This window comes from Halictus rubicundus, chromosome 15, assembly GCF_050948215.1.
Source record: "Halictus rubicundus isolate RS-2024b chromosome 15, iyHalRubi1_principal, whole genome shotgun sequence".
NCBI lineage: Eukaryota > Metazoa > Arthropoda > Insecta > Hymenoptera > Halictidae > Halictus > Halictus rubicundus.
The window spans coordinates 4,695,043-4,709,438 of record NC_135163.1 but is presented as its reverse complement, the minus strand read 5'-3'; positions in this window follow the sequence as shown (position 1 = coordinate 4,709,438).

Here is a 14,396-nt window from a genome sequence, read left to right as displayed (position 1 = left end):
TCGAGCTTCGCTGTCGGTGTTTCAAGGAATAGTATCTTCTCTTCGATATACAGTGACTCCCAAAAATATTCGGACACTAGCTATAACTAACTTTACGACTTGATAATTCCTTTGTTAATAAAGGAATCGTCCCGGGAATTGTTTCTAGCAATAAAAGATTTATTAATGTTGATAAACATAGATAATTCATTTGAAAAATATACATAAATTCCATAATAAAAATTAGTAAGAGAAATGATGTACCATTTTTGGCTCACAAAAATATTCGGACAATATTCATTTTTCAATTTAGATAATGTAATTTAGCATTATAAAATTTGTTTAATACTTCGTGGCATAACCATTTTGTTTAAGAACATGTCTTAACCTGTTTGGCATATTGTTTGTAATTTTTTTAAAATATTCAACAGTTATATTCGACCACTCAGTTGCAAGTCTTTGTTTTAATTTAGCTATCGATGTAATTGGGGTTTTTCGAATTTTTCTATCCAATTCATCCCATAAATTCTCGATAGGATTAAGGTCCGGTGATTGGGGCGGCGAATGAAGAATTTTGGGGCATCGGTATAATAAAAATTCTTGCACAATACGTGACTTGTGCTTGGGGTCGTTGTCTTGGTAAAACTTAAAAGTATTATTAAGCCCCATTTTTTCAGTACTTTGAATTAAATTATTTTTGAGTATATTTAAATAATGATTTTTGTCCATGATACCGTCAATAAAAACTAGGTTACCGACTCCATATGACGAAATGCAACCCCAGACCATTACGCTGTCTCCGCCGTGTTTCACTGTACCTCTTGTATTTTCAAAATTAAACTCTTTATTCGCTTTCCGCCACACCATAGTTCTTCCGTCGGAATTGTACAGATTGAATTTGCTTTCATCAGCAAATATGACATCCTTCCACCATGTCTCATCCTTAAAAATTAGCTCTCTTGCAAGGGTTTTTCGTTTATCAATATTCTTTTCGTTGATAAATGGTTTCTTTCTAGCTACTCTTCCATTGTAACCAGCTTGCCTCAGCACTCTCCGAACTGTTTCGGCTGAAACATTCTTGGAGCTTTCTCCTAATAGCTCACTAACTAGTTTTGGGGCACTTAAGCGCGGATTTTTGTTCACTTTCCGAATAATTTTGCTTTTCTCCCTCGTACATAAGAGACTTGGTCTTCCAGTTTGCGGAATTGAATCAATGCGATCCTCAATATAAAATCGTCGACAAATATCTGCAGCAGTACTGTTACTTATACGAAGCATTGCACTAATATCGCGATAGGTTTTTCCTTTTTCTCGATGAAAAATTACAAGCTGCCACACATCGAAACTCGTATTCTTTCCTTTGCGACCCATTTTGAACGAATTCACGTTTACTACTGACAGTAGCGAGATGGCATGGACATCTAATGGCCCACGAGATTCTGTTTGTAAACAAACGTTTTCCCGTTCTTGGAATATCGCGTCCCCAGAAGGCGATTGCCAGAGAAATATAATACGTGTCCGAATATTTTTGTGAGCCACAAATGGTCCATTATTTCGTTTAATAATTTTTATCATGAAACGTATATATATTTTTCAAATAAATTATATATGTTTATCATCCTTAATAAATGTTTTATTGCTAGAAACAATTTCCAGGGCGATTGCTTTATCAACAAACGAATTATCAAGTCGTAAAGTTAGTTATACCTAGTGTCCGAATATTTATGGGAGTCACTGTACGTCCCTGAGTAGACCCGTGTCGTGGACTTGTATCGAGTAAACAGTTCGCTTAAGTGTTCTCTTAGAAAAACGTTTTCGTTTCGTGGTGAAAACGTTCGTGCGCAAAGGATTAATACTGCAATCAGATCGTGATGCCTCTAACAGTCGACACCGACGGCTGTCATTCACTTTTCTCCCTGCGAGTAGGATCGTTCCACTTCCGGAGGGGCGTAGGGCATTAATGCATGTGGGCCTGTCGCAGTCTCGAAAAACGTTTGCCCCAACCGCAACGTCGAAAGACGACGGGGATCCCCTCGATTCGAGTGTCTCCGTGACACAGACGCGCGGGGGTTAAGTATACGGTTAACCATGGTGACCCATGGGGCTCACCCTCGTCGTCCGCAGCGGGCGAGACGGTAGCAGGTCAATCGCACGATTGACGTAACCGTAACCGAAACGATGACGCAGTGAATAATATCGCTACGGGTGTGTCTATTTCGAACCATCGTCGGCGTCGCCCGGGATGTTGGTGGCCAACGAGCTATGGGGAAAAAGGAAATCGAATCATCGCATTAGGATGATTAACGCGGGCAACCGTCGCGCTCGAGTGCAAGGAAAATATCTCGGGGAAACTGTGTCGGGGTTCAGGTCGTCCCGGACTCAAAATTCTTAGTCGACGAATATCGCTCCCGTGCCGTGCACTATGTCAATGTTTGCCGATGCGAGTACTAGTTTTGCAGATTGATTCGATAAGTATTTACGAGGCTAGCCTAGAAATGTGTTCGTACAATTTTTAAAAACGATTAACTCTGCAGACGTTGACCAAACGACTTTGAATCCTTTTTGAGATATTAGAAGGATTAGTTTAGTTTGGCAAAAAATGTTTTTTAGTTGTGAGCAAAAATATTTCTTTGAAACAGTTTTCGTTATTTTGTTTATTTATTCGTATTTTCTGTCGCTAGGTGTATATCTGCTTTATCTTGAAAGAAACATCTAACCCTCGATCAAAAGCCAATTTTATAGATTATTAAAATAAGATTATTAAAAGATTATTAAAATAAAATATTCTATCTTGCGTTTCAGATTACTAAAATAGGAATATATTTTATTTTTTAAATTATATACCCTATTTAGAATACCACTTTTATGAACCCGAACAAAATCTACAATATTAAACAGTATTTGAAATATTTATTTCGCCAAATATTACCCACCTCTAGTTGCCGCAATTTTTTTGCCTGATTATTAAAATATAATATTTCTTCTTTCCTTCCCGATTACTAAAATAGAAATATTTTACTCCGTAATTCGGTGAAATAAAAATATTTTATTTTTGAAATTACATATCCTCCTCAGAGTACTACCGTTTTCCAGCCAAACAGAATGCAAACTATTAAATAGAAATCTTTATTTCGCCAAAATTACGCGATATCTTATCGCACGATAGTTTATAGCGGACAGTGAAAAATAACGTATAATTACGTTCAAAATAAATATAAATATTCGGAGAATAGCGATGCTTTAATTACGCGGGAATAATATTCGCGGCAATCGACGTAGTTTTTGCGGCGAGAAGGAATCATAACCGGGTGGTGTTGTGAATCCTGTACGGAGGGCATGACCTCGATCGCGGCCCGCGGGAACCACGAACAGCCATAAACCCCCGGGATTTTTTGTCGGCGGAAGGAAAGGTTCGACGGGAAATATCGGCGATACAACCCGTTACTTTGCGCGGTGAATAAATAATTAGGGGAATTATAAAAGCGGGGGCGAAGCCGTTGAAAGACTGGAAGAAAATCGTCGGCGGGGAGAAAAACCTGGGAACTGGGAACACATGCGGCAGACGGCCATTGTCTCGACACAGAGACGGGCCCCGGTGTCCCGTCGCTCTTATTTTCTTTCTCTTCTTCATCACGGCCAGAGACCGTTCGGCTGCAATTAGGATTATTTATTTTTCCTCCCCGACCATGACCGCGCGCTCTCGGTGAAAAGGACACGCATATTCCCGAAACCCGTCGCCGAGGAACTTTTTCCGCCGTGAATCAGGTCCGCTCGCTTCGCGCATTTGCCTTTCATTTGCGCGCGATGAAAGAACCCGAGGAAGCGTTCTCCGCTCGCGGAAAAGCATCGCTTCGGTCGAATATCGATCCTGCTTCGAGAGCGAACCGAGTGCACCGGGATCGTAACGACGATAAATTAGAAGCAATGAATATTAACGCGTTTTCCTGCTCGCGAATGGACACGATGGCGCCTATAAATGCAATTTCTATAAAATAATATAGAACTCCGCAATCGCTTGCTTGCGCTACCTTTAATACATTACGGGAACACTAAAAGTGAGTATTTTGCATTATAAACATAAGAGGAATATGTCTATCCAAGTTTTTAGCCATTTTTTAAATAATATACACCTAAAGAAATAAATTTATTGAGTAATTCCACGTATGGATCTTCACAATCTCAATAATAGTAAATTAAAAATATTTAACCTAGTGTTAAACAATCATTTCTCCGAGAATGATATTTATGGCCCCGACAAACTTTCGGTATCCGGCCCGACCCGACCCGAGGCTCGGGTTCCCGAAATTTCGTGACCCCGCACACCCCTAATTATAATGCAACAGTTAAGAAGAAACCGTGATAGTTTATTTTCATTTATTATAACGGTATTTCTTAACTTCATTAGTTCATAATAATCTATATTACTGTAGTTTATGAATATTAAAATTGGTACTTGAAAATTACAAAATAAATGCGCGGAGTGAAAAATTTTTATGGCGACCTACCCGGTATGCTATTAAAACGAGTTTGTTGTAGACGAACTTTTCCCCTGAACGGAACGTTAATTTCGGCGCGGTTCAATTAAAAAAATATAACCGGGGAAAGAAAGTTTTACGTTTACTTTTCGCATTCTAGAAAACAAACGATAAACAGAAAAAAATGCAACCTCTAAAACGTCGGTGCTTGTTGATGTTCTTGTTTCACCGGCTCATAAATATTAAAATGACTATCTGAAAATTCCAAAATAATGGTTCCGAGTTAAAGCCGAGCGTCAATTTTCGCGCGCTTCGATTGGGAAACTGTAACGAGCGAACACAACAGGGGAATTACATGATTTTGATCGTGAATTAGAGGACGTCGAGAGATCATGCGACGAGAACAATCTCGCGAGTTTTCGTTGTATTATTTCGGAGCGGCGAGTTTATTTAATAGGGGATTTTCGTTCCATCGACGAGAATGGAATCAAGCGGGCACACAAAAGAACGATTTTATCGAGGAAACCTGTGGAGTTTGTTTCTTGAAAGGACGGACTTTTCCTCCGCCTTTACCAGCGCGCCGTTCTACCGCGGAAATATTATTTGTAAACCGATTGAAATGCTCGACAGTTATAAGCGAACAATGATTTATTGATTTCCCATTTACCAGACTTGAATCGCCCGTTTCTCCGCAAGAACATACATTTAATCTTTAATGATTCCGTCGATAAAACTCGTCGAAGTAGTTCTCCTCTCCGTTAAATGGCGGGATGAAAACTGGGACGGAATCGTGATAAAAAAAGGCACAGAACCGTATCAAACCTGAGAAACGGTTGGTCGACGTTTTCGACTGGCCAGCCGAATTATTCATAAGCGTACCAATTACGGTAATTGCATAAAGCTGAGCATCCTAGTGATCAAGGAACTGGCTATTTACCCCGATATGGCAGCCCTGGTAGAGGCGACGCGTCGCCGCCATTGCAGCCTGTTTGTCCCTTGAACGTCGCAGAATGCAAAGCCCGGACCGCGAGAACCGCAGCGAACTAGAATTTGTGCAAACATAGGACAGAGAGAGAGAGAGAGAGAGAGAGAGAGAGAGAGAGAGAGAGAGAGAGAGAGAACCGACAGCGAAAAACAAATAGAGTAGCCAGACAACCGAGGAGAAGAAAAGGGACTTTCGAGTTCGAGTCGGTTTTTATCGAGAAATCGATCTCTTCCGGTCCAAGAAGATTACCGTATGGATTTCTCACGGTCTTGTTACCGGGCAGCCACGACGCCAGCGAAAAGGTTGATCAATTATTTGAACGCGGAACTCGCGAAACACCGGGTACAATGAAGTTGGTTCAACTTGTAAGCTGATTTCAGCCGATTCTTCGGCGGATCCGCTGAGACGGCGAGACGCGACGCGACGCGACGTCGCGTCCCAGCGAAAAAGTTAATGGAAAGAGGTTTAGGCGACCGGGCTTTGTTGCTTCGCCAGGAAATGAAAATAGCTGGTGGCTCTCTTTAATTAACCGACGGTGTTTCGAGCATTACTTCCGGGCGGGCACTCGAAATGCCGGTTTTATAATTTCTTTTTTACCGCGGCGTTATTAAACGGAACGCCCAGTCTTTTAAGACCTGCGAATGCACGAATTTTCCTTGTAACAATCAGATATTGTTTTCCTGCTAATAGCAAGAGGAACAGTCGTGCGGCGTTTTTGCAGCCGGAGCAATTAATTAAGCGTAATGAATAGACGGCGGATCTTTACGCGTTTTTCAAATGCGAGAGAACATGCGCGCAGCGCAAGAAACATTAGTGAAACATCTCTACTCTATGCTTACTCAATCGAATTTTTTAGTTTTACTTGAAAATCTAAATTAATTGCAGTGTATGGAATTAATCGGAATCCGTCCACTGTAGCAGCAGCGTACCGATTGGTCCGCGTTTTTCGTTGATAACTCATTAATCGAATCATCTCGGGAATCGTCCCTTTCAGTGAAGTAAATCATTTTTGGAACACCCAGTATAATGTGGCTCCAGCGAAGACCTGATCCAGGCACACTTTAATAAACAGCTTGCGAGGACGCGTGCGGCTAACACTATAATTCGAAGTCCAATTAAAGAAAGGGCCGTTTTAGCTTTAATTAAACTGGAGGGAAATGCATCGTCACACGCACATATGTCTCGGGGACATGTGCCCGTTCACGTTATCAAGAAATCTAATTGAAGTGCTCGAGAGCGCGACGCCCCGAATAGCGTGGGCGAGCTGGAGATGAATCGGGACGAAATGTTTAAAAAGAAGAATTCTCGCTGTCGACCAGATATTGCGCAAATACGGCGGCAGTTCGTGAAAAAAAGAAATCGGAGAGCCCCCTTTACTTCGTTTTGGAAATATTTCATCAAAATGTTAGCCATTACGCCCAATGAAATACCAAGAGCATGGGGTACGGCTCCCAAATAAACGACGAATGTTATTTCTTCACATTTTTTCCGTATCACCATTTCACATGGTTTATTAATATTTTTAGTAATTCTTTTTGGTGCCTAGTATGTTAGCCCTTCGTGTTTACTAAATTCTGGAGTGCTTAGGGTTAAGGAAAGCGTAGAACTGTACGAAGTGTTGCTGTACGACGTACACAATAGTATTAGAAAAAAAGGAAGACGAGAATCCATACCGGAGCACACTTTTTATTCGTTTCCTTTCATTTTAGCGTGGAGCAAAATTGAACGAACGATACGAAGGGCATCCTCGAAGGGCTTCGCTGAAAGATTAAAAGAAATGTTTAACGTAGAAGCAAGGGCTTCGGCGAAAGTAAAAAACCCATCGGCAAGATATCGTCGCGGTTTTTGGTCGTTAGTCCCTTAATCGTGGTACGCTGGGATTGCTCGCGGAGCGGAATTATAATTAGCAGCATCTAATTCGCGAGCAGCGCCGCAATTAACCGTACGCGACCACCTGCGCGCGATTCTCTTTGCCCGTCTCTCCACTGGTTCCTGTGTCCCGGAAGGTGTCCGCGAAAAATATCGGGCCGGTTCTTCGTATCTCTGGAATCTCGAGAAAAATAATCTCGCGGCACGTTCTCCAATTACCATTCGGCCGATAACCGTTTCGATGGAACATAGGAGCCGCGTAGTTGAATAAATACGGTACGCAGAAATTGAAACAGCGGCCTCTAATTGCGCTGGAGCATTTGATAAATTTCGCTGGAGCATTTGATAAATTGCGCATGTCCTTTTTCACTTTCGCCCGTGGCAATGGATAATTGAAAATGAATACTGCAACAACGAGTTCGGACGCACGATTACCGTGTGCATATTGATGTAACTCTCCATTATTACCGAGCTAACTATCGAGAAATCGCGGCAAGGTCAGAATTTTATTTCGCATATTTGTAACTTAGATATTTACCTTTCGACGTCCACATAAGTCTTTCCCTCTTCATTAATTTGAATAAGTTGAAGACAATACGTACATATTCGTTAATTCCTCTAATCTGTTTGCTGGTTTAAATTCGATGTGCCCATTTCTATCGTAAATGCATAGAATACGCAGTCTACTTATAAGCTATACATACACAAAATCTACAACCTATCCACATGAGAATTTCTATTGAAAATGTATCTTCTTTTAAATAATAAAAAAATTTTACGATTATTTCCTCAGGTCATGTGGGAACAAATATGGCGAAACTGTTTTGGAGACGTCACTGAACACTGTCACCTACCTTAAAAATATTTTCCATCGCTCTACCAACAACAAAATATGTAAGGAGGCTGCAATAGGTATGTAGTTTGTCTTCGCTGTTTTCAAAGTTTAGATAAATTCCACATCTTACAGATCGCCGCATCTTGCGAAAAAATATTTGTAAACTATGATAGGCTCTTTTAGAGATGAGTTTAATCATTATGAAACACTCGAGTCTGTTCATAATTAGTTTAATAAGAATAATGTAAACGATATATAAACGGAACACTCGATACGCTCAGACCTTAGACTATATAAACCTAAGAATATATGCTCTGAGACTCGGACGGCGATCCTAACCTATATCCTCAGCGCTGCCAACTGTCGCACTTTACACTCACTCTGCACAATGCTCAAACTCGTTCGTACCAACTCGCTCATACCGAACTCAACCAATACAAACAACCCAACAGTTAACGGACATATCATTTTACGGTGTATTTTATGGTCGGCATGATCGTAGTTGTTATTCGCTCCTGACATTTCGCGTAAAATTTGTCAATAAAGCTGCGCGATCGTTCGGAATTCGAGTTTGTTCGAGAGTGAAGCTTTCACTATGATACCATGAACAGATAAACATTCGCCAACACATTCTCTCCGCGAATTAGTTATTCCGAATAATTATAGCTTGATACGTTCGCAGAAGCGTTTGAAATTGGTAATCTATATTCTTAGTCACCCATTTCAACGGTAGTGGTCACGATACAATAATAAAGTTTAGCTATAGATACTTTCGAGAAATTTCAGATCATATGTTTACGATATATCTGAAACCATAATACGGTTCATGTAGGTTTACAAACAAGGTATTTAATATAATCGTGTAGAGAGAAATTGTACACGGTTTAATATTACTTGTTACGAAATTCGATTATATGGCGATGTAATATCATTTAATGAGAAATTTGATTACACCACGATAGAATAACATTTAATGAGAAATTTATACAGCGACTACAACTAAATAGAATTTTCTTTCGGTTTAAAGGAGAGGGAGAGAGAGGGAACGGAAGCAGAACGCTAGGATCAAGAAGCAGGAAATTCGAATCGAAAGCAAACATGGATCTCACGTAGGAGCGTAAACGTTTATTAGCGCCGGCTGGAGACACACGTGTATTTTAATCCTGGGTTCAATAGGAGGGAGCCGGAGGAGAGGTTGGATTGATCGTTCGGCAACAGAGGCATAAGGCAGCAAGCACCAAGAACGGCCCGGCCAGTTCCCAGAGCTCTGTTCGACGGTTTTACGAAGTCGTAAGTGCCACAAAGTGGGAACAAAGCCGCCGCCGCTCCGCTCCGTCGCGTGAACTGCAAAGCTGCCCCGCAGGACCAAGAACTTGCAAGTCTGCCGCACGCGACTTTCCTGGCTGCCCGCGACACCTCTAACGAGTCTCTGGAATTATCCGAAGTGGCAAACTGTTGACAGGGGGATGTCAGGGTTCCCGCGGACGCGAGTCTGTCCACCTCGTTCCGTTTGCCTCTCACCAGAAATTGCGCCGAGGTGTCCGGCCCAGTCAATTATAGTAGAGTGATCGATTACACCGGACCGGTGCAAAACCGAGGCTCCCCGCCAAATGCATTGTTCGAAATAAGGTAGGACACGTCCGGAGTGTTTCGTTAATGCACTTTAACCTCTTAAGGGGGCCAGCAGGCATTTGGCCTTGACTGTCACGCTATGTTACGCTGTGCCCTTTTTTTTTTTAGACATTTTACGTCTTAAATAAGTAAGTAATCAATTAAAAATGCATACCACCGTGTTTGTGCATGTCTTTGCTACGTCTGTATGGAGCCTTTTTTTCGATACGAACACTAAATGTCTCGAAATTAAGAGAATCTCTCAGCGGCAGCCATCTTGTGACGCCATACTTGCTTCAGAATTCGAATTTTCTGCCGAATATTACAAATTACTCCACGATATGGTAGAAATTCGCAATTTGGGCTCCATACAGACGTAGATTGGACTTTTAGGAAACACAATTGACCACTTCTAAACTGCTCATTGCAATATTGAAGCGGCAGTTTGTCTAGATTTTGACCCTTGCATACGTATATGGATTTCAAACCACGCCGGCCCCCCTAAGCACTTGTCCAGAACTCTGTCTCTGATGCTTTCCACGGTAGCCACTATAGTGGCGTACCGTTCAAACCGATGTTTTCCACGGAAGCCACTATAGTGGCGTACAGTGCTTAAGAGGTTAAGTTCCTAGGAAGGAACTTCTTTAAGAGGTAGTTCCTTCCGTGATATACATATGTGCGTCGCGCAATAAAAGAAAGAAGAAGCATAGCTTTCCTTCGTAGAGAATTTTGCAAATTCGAACGTTCCTACGAGGATGGAAAAATTTGTTTCATGCCTGAATACACCAGAGATTTGCAGGCTGACGTTTCTCCTCTAAAATAGCCCCACAAAAGTCGCTGTACGATTTTTCGTAGCTGTTCTACATTGCGCTTTGAGGAACATGCTACACTCGTCAAATATTGATACTCAATTGTTTATCGACATTTTTCTGTCTCGTATCATAGCACTACGTTTGAAGCTCGATCATCCGAACACTTTTGTCCATTTCTACATAGAGAAAGACTTATTCTATTTTCTGTGATACACAACACGTGCCTTCGTTGTAACTTCTCGAACAATTACAGGTAGAACGAAATGCAAACATCCCGCGACGCAAAACATTCGTACAATCCGACAAAGGGCAACAAACGGAAAGAAAACCGTTTGCGTCCGAATTCATTTGTCCGGCGTCAACTGTAAGTATACCGATGTCCAACGACAAACACACTCGAGCCGACGCCCTGAAAAGAAAACACGGAGTGTCGAGATTGAGCGCAGGAATGAAAGAGTAGATCCTCGGATGAAACCTGTGTGCAAGATGTCGAAAAGCAACGGGGCGCAAAAACTGGCCAGAAGAAGATGGGAGCGAAGGTAAAGTCCAAACTATAGGATAGAGGTAGAGAAGGATCAACGGGGATACAGAGGACGAGGGACGAGCGGAAACAACGTCGCAAAACGTGTGTATCTTGGCGGAGCGTGGCTGACATAAGGGGTAGCCAAATTAAACAAGGGCCTAAAACAAGGGCAGCTCCTAATTTGCGCGCCGAGGCAATTCAACCCTTTCCCTATCTCGTTCATCCTGGCGCTCCGTTTAAGCAAGAATTACCGTCTGCCTGCAGACAGAGAGGTAGTAGTCCTTGGTTGAGGATTTCGCCGGAAACCGCTTACGCTTAAAGCCGCGCTCCGCGTCGAGGGGGTTGGCTACCAACTTTTCCCGGCCGGAATAATCGAATTGTTTACCCGCCGATAATTATCATTCCTGAATTTAGTCTCCCCCCGTCGTCCCCGCGGAACGGCGATCAAGTGAATTTTGTCGACGGTCCGGTTAGCATCCAGCAACCGAGGGAGTGAACAATCTAGCCAGCAGCTATTTATCATGCCGGGAGGGGACGTTATCGGGATTACATCTAATTACTCGACGCTCACGATTCGAAAGGATGTTCCTCGCGAAGCAGGATTAACAAGATACTCCCTCTCCTGTCTGCCGTCTTTCTCCAGGACGTACGTCCGACGGAAAGTTCTCGTAGGAACTCGCTCTGGACTCCAGAGTCTGGAGGGAGACGTTAGATCGTTTCTTCCTTTCGAGATACCGCGAGAGAACAGGGTCGGGAAATCTTGAATCTCATAGTTTAATCGCAGCTGCTAATCTGTCCCGTGCCTTCTGCAGGAAGTAGCGGGGGCTGACGAAATCTAGACAATGGGAAATGGTCTTTTCTTTCGGAACTATACGCTCCCGTCTGATGAACGTTCCGTGTACAGCAGCTTTGGAAATCTGTTCGAACTTACAGGTGCGACTATTTATTTTTCTGGTAATTACAGTGATTTCTCTATATATGTCGTCAAAGCCTGTGTGATACACGTCGCGGAATTATCCCCATTATCCCGGGGTATACTCCGCGAGGGGCCACGAAGCTCGAGACCCTGCTGGCAGGACACGTGTTGTTGACATACATCGAGAATTCACTGTATTCAGTTTTGGATGGGGGCGTAATTTAGTTTTGCTAATGACTCTGAAGTGTTGATCCCACTTAAGAAATTGGACTTAAATTTCCATCGGAGTGTCGTACACACCGAGTGTACAGTAGAGGTTAATAAATCTCTACTGGCTGGTTCGGTTTCGTTCGATTGTCCTCGGCGCGTCTCGGCAGCTTCTTGCGGCAATTAAAATCTGGTACACTCGACGAAATTTATCGCGGTGAAAATTGCTCGGAATAGCCTCGGAACGGATTTCAACACCGGCTGAATCGTTTATCGAACTCTGGAAATCGGTGAACGCACCGCTGGAAGATCGGTAACTGCGCGTATGACACGGTTGCTCGCTCTTCGAATTTCCCCTGCGCAATAACTGAAACAGAATGCAAACGCTACCTATCAGCGCCGACTATCTACGTCAGGAAATTAACTCGACTAGTAACCTACATTCAGTGCCTGCTATCAGCGGTATCAATGATGTATCGAGGGTAGTGATATTCACCAAAATGTTACGCGACGTTACGGACGCGTAGAATTATTACACGAACGCGGTCTCATTTCCATAATGTGTGCTGCTGAAGTTTATAGAAAATTTGTAGAAAATTTTGATTTTCCATGAAGATTCGTCGTCTACCAATCACCTTCATTTCAAAGAAAACTTAATTAATATATGTATAGGGATTCGAAGTTTCGCATACAATTATTTCACGAACTATAGCTCGCTGTAAAAAATATTTCTAGCAAAACTTACTCTGTTTCAGGGGAGACATCTCACGGTGGTCACAAATCTTCTCTAGGTGGACGTGTTTTCGAGATTTCAATGTGACTTCTGCTTTCTTTGCAACACTATCTTCTGCCAAGGTCATTCAAGGTCATTTATTCACCTTGAAATCTCGTAAGAACGTCCGCCCAGTGAAAATTTGTCATAAGATTTCTCCCCCGAAGCAGAGTAAGTTTCACTTGAAATATTTTTCACAACGAGCTATTGCTACTTATATTGGCAGCAATAAGTAAGCAGTAAATACATAATTAAACGGACTGTGAACAGAATTGCTAGATTAGGATTTGTCTCCCCACTACGACGCTATCGTCGCTATCGACGCTATCGACGCTAGGTCACGTGACGCGTTTCTGTCGTGCATGTGTCACACTGTCACGTGACTAATCCGGTACTGGCAAAGAGAGGGTAACTTTTTCCTCTAGATTCGAGTAAATTCCCCTGATCTGGCGACTCTGACTGGAAATCCGAAGTGGCCCCAAGTCACCGACACAGCCACAGGCTTTTCCTGTGCCTGCTTTCCTTTAAAACGAGGCTAAGGCGCGTAAATTCTATTCAATAAATCAAAACGGACCGCCGCCGCGAACTCGAACTGCACTTTCGCCGCGGCGAAACCGTGAAAGAGAATATTCTCCGCAGTCGAGTTAGTTGAAAGTTTAAAAATCGATGTTACGAGCAGCGTCTGAGAGGTAAAGAGGTGTCGGAGGGGACACGGTTTGACCCGGTGAGCGCGAAGGGTCGCCGTGTGCTGGTGGTAATCAGAACATTTACTGGACGCGCGCGACCTTTCCGTTCGATTGGAAAGTTTCCCCATCCGTCGGGATTGCATTTGAGAAAGGCTTCCGTCGGGGTCTCCGTCGTCGGAGTGGCTCGTTTGAACCTCCGCTACGTAGGGGGAAGCTTCTTCGCATAATTTCCAAGCGGTCGTCGACATGCCGCGTGCCGACTCGCGTCGGAAGAGAGAACCCTGGTGGAGCGATATCAAGTATCAAGTTTCAATCGGTCCGGCTCTCTCGGTCCGAGGTTCCATTTTTCTGGAATTAGGGGGGTAGTAGCGGCGGACACTAAGTGTACCCTAAGAGCGGACGGTTAAGTGTACTCTACCCGAAGTTGTTCCGCAGGTTTGTCCGTGTCAGGGCGAACGGTCCCGCCTCCCGGAGGAAACGTTCGGTAGATCAGCGGCTCGGGAAGAAGCGAAAAGTAACGGCGGAAGTAAAACAGCGCGTAAGCAACGCTAATATGAATTTATACGGGCACGCGTTTGTTCCCGCGGCCCGTTATCTCCGTCGGTTTACAATGTCGACTGCGGATATTCCGCGCGACGTCGAAAGTCACGCGCTACTGCGGCCGAAAGATAAGCTACGTGCGCCGGAAGAACGGAAATTGTGCATTTCATAGTCGACGGAGACCCG